This window comes from Heterocephalus glaber, unplaced genomic scaffold, assembly GCF_053883595.1.
Source record: "Heterocephalus glaber isolate CG9 unplaced genomic scaffold, H.glaber_assembly_v1.0 deba00001606, whole genome shotgun sequence".
NCBI lineage: Eukaryota > Metazoa > Chordata > Mammalia > Rodentia > Bathyergidae > Heterocephalus > Heterocephalus glaber.
The window spans coordinates 7919789-7925477 of record NW_028258377.1 but is presented as its reverse complement, the minus strand read 5'-3'; the positions used below and the strand labels follow the sequence as shown (position 1 = coordinate 7925477).

At 40.9% G+C, this 5689-nt stretch overlaps 1 pseudogene; it reads right to left on the bottom strand.

Moving 5' to 3' along the window:
* Nucleotides 1-405: 405 nt before the first annotated feature.
* Nucleotides 406-5464, bottom strand: LOC147822913 (methylcytosine dioxygenase TET1 pseudogene; annotated as a pseudogene).
* Between the last annotated feature and the right edge of the window lie 225 nt (nucleotides 5465-5689).

Here is a 5689-nt window from a genome sequence, read left to right as displayed (position 1 = left end):
GCCCTTTCCTGTGGGCTGGGAGCAGCCGGAGGGATGGTGGCCGGGAAGCCCCTTCCTCTGGTCTAGGAGCAGTGGGATGGTGGCTCAGAAGCCCCTACCTCTGGGCCGGGAGCAGCAGAACTCAGTACCATGGTCTGGTGGTCCAGTGTCCTCTGCGTCTTTGTAGTGTGGAACCAGGTGGCTGTACAGAGTAGCGGGGGGTGGGGGGTCCAGTGGATTGTCGCCAGGGTGCGGGCTGATTCAGTGTGTTCTGCGTGACTCCAGACCTCGGAGGGGCATGCGCAGACCTGCCTGTCTGCATTGGGCTGATCCCCTGTCCTCTTTATATTGCCTTGTCTGATTGTGTTCTGAAGCAGTCTTCTGTGAACGCATGTGAATGCTCCAGCCCACTGGCCCACTCTCTGTCTATACGTACTGCACCGGTAGCCTTTGCTTGTCCTATGGGTCAAGGAAAGGAAATTATTAAATAAAAATAACACATTTAATTCCTTTTTTCCTTCCCTCCCTCCTCCTCCATCTGTCCCTTGATCCCCTTCCTTTGTATGTGTGCGTGCATGTGTACATATGTGCAGTACATACTGTTTACATTCCTTGTGTGGAGTTGGTACATGTCCATAACACATCCCAGTTCCTTTCTTTCATCTCTTATCCCTTCCCTCTTTCTCTCCATCCCTCCATCTCTTGATCCCTTCCCTTTTGAGAACAATATGGCCAGAAATATTGTGATTGAGGGCACACTCTTAAGTGAAAGGAATAGGACACACATATGTAAATACCAAATAGTTTCTCTGGTATGAGAAACTGAAAGTGTAAATAAGGATCAAGATGTATAATGATAATATGAAACAGGAAGAAAAGGGACAAAGGGGAAGGGGAAGTAGGAGGGGTAGGGGAAAGGAAAGAAGGGATTAGAATTAATATGAGAAAAGGAAAAAATGGAAACAAAGTCTTTGTAAATCAGGAGGGGTGGAGAGGTTGAAGGGAGGGAAGGGGAATGGGGAAAAAATAAGAACCAAGATATATCATGTAAAGGTACAAATTCCCAATGTTGAATGTCATCATATTGTATACTTCAAATGTACCAATAAACTTAATGAATAAAAAATACTGAGCATTTCTTCATGTATTTATTTGCCATTTGTACTTCTTCTGTGAAGAGTCTATTGATTTAAGATGCCCAGTTTTAATTGAATCTTTTATTTTGGGGAATCTAGTTGTTTTGAATTCTTTATATATTCTAGATGTGAGGCCTCTTTCTGAAGAATTGCTGGCAAAAATATTTTCTAATTGTGTAGGTTTTCTTTTCTTCTGTTGGTTATTTCTTTTGCTGTGCAGAAGATTTTTAATTTAGTATATTCTTATTTGTTGATTCTCTGAACTATTTCCTATACAACTGCGGTTCAGCTCAGAAAATCCTTGCCTATACCTATGACTTCAAGAGTTTTATCTGTCTTGTCTTCTAGCAGGTTGTTTCTGGTGTAACATTTAGTTCCTTGATCCATTTTGAAAAGATGCCTCTTGTCCCTGGATAGGCAGAACCAATATGGTTAAATGGCCATACTTCCAAAATTGATATACAAATTTATACAATCTCAGTAAAATTTCTGACAGCATTCTTCACAGAACTAGAGAATACAATCTTAAAATTCATACAGAACCAGAAGAGACCTAGAATAGCAAAAGCAATTCTGGGTAAAAAGATCAAGGTGAGAGGCATCACAGTCCCAGACTTGAAGTTATATTACAAAGCTACTGTGTTAAAAACAGCATGATACTGGCACCAAAAAACAGACCTCAGGATCAATGGAACAGAATAATGATGCAGAAACAACTCCAAGTGTATTCAGCTTTTTGATCTTTGACAAAGGGGCCAAAAGCACACACTGGAGGAAAAATAACTTCTTTTAATAAATAGTGTTGGGAAAATTGGTTCTCCATATGCAAATGATGACTCTAGACTCATATCTCTCACCAGGTACTAAAGTAAAATCACATTTTTAAAAAATGACAATTTAGTCTCATTTTGTGTACTCTTTGTTTGCCACAGATTGTTTTTTCTTACCTATTTTATTTCAACTGGATTAATCAAATATTCTATATTGCTTCCTCAAAGTCCCCTTTCCCCCTTTGCTGGCTTGGAGGCAGTTATTTCTAAGTTTTAACATCCATATTTTATTATATTATTTCTAATACAACCTAAAAATTTTCTGCCCCAACTGGTAGGGATTCAGAGACAGTGGAAGGAAGGGAACTTCCATGGGAGAGATGGGTTTTAAAGGATTAAAAGAATTTGGTTGGGCCTCCATTGCATTGTTCTTTTTTTCATATGAGATAAAATCCTCATTTAGGTTAATGTTTAATATCAAATATAAAGGAAGAATGTACATATCCAAGATAAAAAGTTAATTTGCAGTAATGCAGCCCACTAGTTAAGAGTCTATTAGGATGCCATAGTTCAAAATGAGTGAACATCATATTCTCCCCTACCCCAGATAGGACTTAACCATACTAGTAGTGCCATTCAAAATGATCTGATGGGAAAGTCCTGAAGACTGCAGAAGCTAGGCATGGGAGTGTGCTTCTGTTATTCCAGCCTTTGAGACTTGAGAGGCTGAGGCAAGAGGATCTCAAATTTGAGGAGAAACTGGGTAATTTCATGAGATCATGTCTCAACATAAAATTTAAAAGGGGAAAGATCTGGTAGTAGAGCACTTATCTAATATAAATGAGGCCTTGGGGTCAATCCTCCCTCAGTACTGGGGAAGAAAAAAAGACTATATATAAAATGAAAAGACCTGATCCCTTCACTCTCTTTTCATTTAGGCTCTATTGAGGTTCAAGTTTGGATTTAGACAACTTCAAACTACTTCCAGCTTGAATACTCAAAGTTCTCTTGTTTCAGAAAATAGCTACTCATGAATAGCAAAGCTATATTACTTTAAGACACCAATTCAAGTTCAAAGTATTCCATTTTTTAACCCAGGGCCTGTGATTTCCATAGTCATTTACTCAAGACAAATTCATTAACAACTCCAAGCTGAGGACTGCTCCAGGCACTAGCAGTGAGAGTGTATTTTAAATAAGATAACCTGGAAACTACAAAAAACTAAAGCTGAATTAATTTAGGGATTTTTTTCCCTAAATTCCTCATCAACATAGGATTACCCTGCCCCCAAGTCACCTGATGCTCCCTTTTATTTTGTGTGCTCAATAAATGATGACTACCTCAGAGAATCTTTGTCTTTGTCCACTCTGAGGCATTGACCTCCCGGCCCCCCATATACTTTGAAATTATGCAAGTCTCTGTTGTCTTTTTTTCTTTAGCCCTTGCTGTCCCCCATTCTAGGCAGTTGGAGGACTGACCACCCTCTGATAAATTATGACATCTACACTGTTTTCACAGACATGGAATAGCAATACTTGAGTTTGTTATCATGATTATACTACTGAATGCTCCTTAATAGATATTTAAAATTGCTCAGCAGCAGAGCTTCATTTCATTCCTTATGTCTGGATTTTTTTTTGTGTGTGAAAAATAACAGATAGAGTTGAGGATTTAGCTCAGAGGTGACGCCACCTGCCTCGAAAACACAGTGTCCCGACTTCGATCCCCACTTAGCGACTGGACTCCACCGAGAGCTTTTCTATTCTTTTCTGGTGTACACAATTTTTCTATCCTTATTACCTTTCCTTTTTGTCCATATCTATTGTCCATGATTTCCCTGACAGCAGCAACACTTGGTCCTGCCCCAAATTTGATCTGACAGAGGGGAGGAAATAATTTTTTGTGTTGTAGGGTGGTACTGGCTTGAGCCAGTGCTTTCAGAACTTCGGAAAAGGGAGGAATTTTTCCCAGCAGAAGAGGAAAATCATGCGGACCAAACTGACCAAATCTTTGAAATTTGGATCCGATCCAAATGTCATGTAACTTGCTATACTCATAGGACATATGCTCCTGCTGCTTCTGATCATTTTCTTGACAGGTTACAACTGTGGGCTTCTTTTTCCGCTGATCTCTTGTGGGGGCAGACTTTGCCTTTTTCTGGGTTGTTCTTTTGCTCTCCTAACGATGAACTATGATTATTTTGTACACTTGAAGGTGGTTTCTGTGGCACCATGCCCTTCTGACTATGTTTTGCTGTGCATTATGGGCAACAAGCCTTGTTGGTGGACTCTCAGCATTCTTGTCTTCTGCCTTTATATAATTGCGTTTAATTATTGATGCAAGTTGTGTTAGCTGCATTGTAATGTCTTCCTCAATTTGGCTGTAAGATGTGCCCTGACTTGATGGATCTTCCTTGGAATTCAAATTTTCACTCCTGTCCAGCAATTGGTTACAGTATCCCAATTTATTACTTGTTGGTGGCAACTGATGCAAATCATCAAGACGAGTCCTACTTCCACTGACACTTTTATTAGTATTCGAAGAATTAGATTTTGGTATTAAAAAAGATATTGAATTTTTGACTTTTGAATGTTCAAGAGGCTTGGTGGGTGCTGGTGAGTAGCAGAGCCAATCGGCGGCTTGGACAGAGTGTTCTGGCCATTGAACACCGCTGTGAGGCGTGAACTTTGCTTTTCCAGAGAAGGACAATGAGGAAGGCTTTGCGGCTCCCCCTGGAAGTTAGGGTCGAAGGTCTATTCTTACAAAGTAGAGGATGGCTTTGCAGCTGTTAAGCAAACTAGCTGTTCTCTGAGCTGTTTTGTCCTCCTTCTCTGACTTGGATGGTGAGGAATTCTCTGACAAGGCTTCAGAGAGTTGCGTCAGGGCTTCGATGGCAACCACTTGCTCCAGCGTGAGCCTCCTGTCTTTCATGAGGGAGAGGAGTGTGGGCTGCGTAGGAGAGCAGTCTCGAATGTCTTTACTCTCTCTGTTCTCGGGGGTTTTAGGTTCACCGTGTGTGCTGGTCTGACTGTTTAAATTTGGAGAATCTTCAGATTTGTAATTAATGCCAGGCTATTGGAAGATGAAGATACTACTCTTGTCCTTGAGGTGATCACAGTTCGTAGCAGAGACAGTGGAGCTCATGGCATTGTTATGGTTCTCAGTGTCTTTCAGGAGTTTGTAGGGATGGTTTCCCAACACCTTGCCGAATTCTTCAATACTGAATTTGTTAAATGGTGTGTTTGCTTCAGCTGCTAGACAGGGCACATTTTTAATACCATTTCTTATGGTTTGTGCAAACAATTTTGGAGGTTTGTTTGGCTTCTTGTCCTCTTCAGGCTGTTTTGATTTTTCAGCTTTGGTGACATCTGCACTGAAGTCACCATTGACAAGCTTGAATAAATGTGATTTCTTGTTTTGCATCCACCTCTCCATCTCAATACCTGTCATGCTTTCTTCATTTTTCGTCACATTTTCAAGGGGCCGTGTGTTTACTTCCAATCTTTGTTCTTCCCCATGACCACCACTACTGTATTCCATGGATTCTGACTTGAGGCCATTTACTGGTTTGTTTTCAAAGTCTGCCAAAAGTCAGGGCTGAAGACTGCCAGGTACCCTCACCCCATCACCCTACCTTGGGGCTCTTCCAGACTTGCCCTGTGACCAGTCACAGGGAGACCTCCCATTGCATTGTTCTTAGATGTAATTAGGAGAGTTCTGCCTTGGTTCTTTGGGGAAGATGTTTCTTAGAAGGGAATTGGTCATTGATCAAGCTTGGAAAATGGAAGAAAGCCAGGAAAGCAA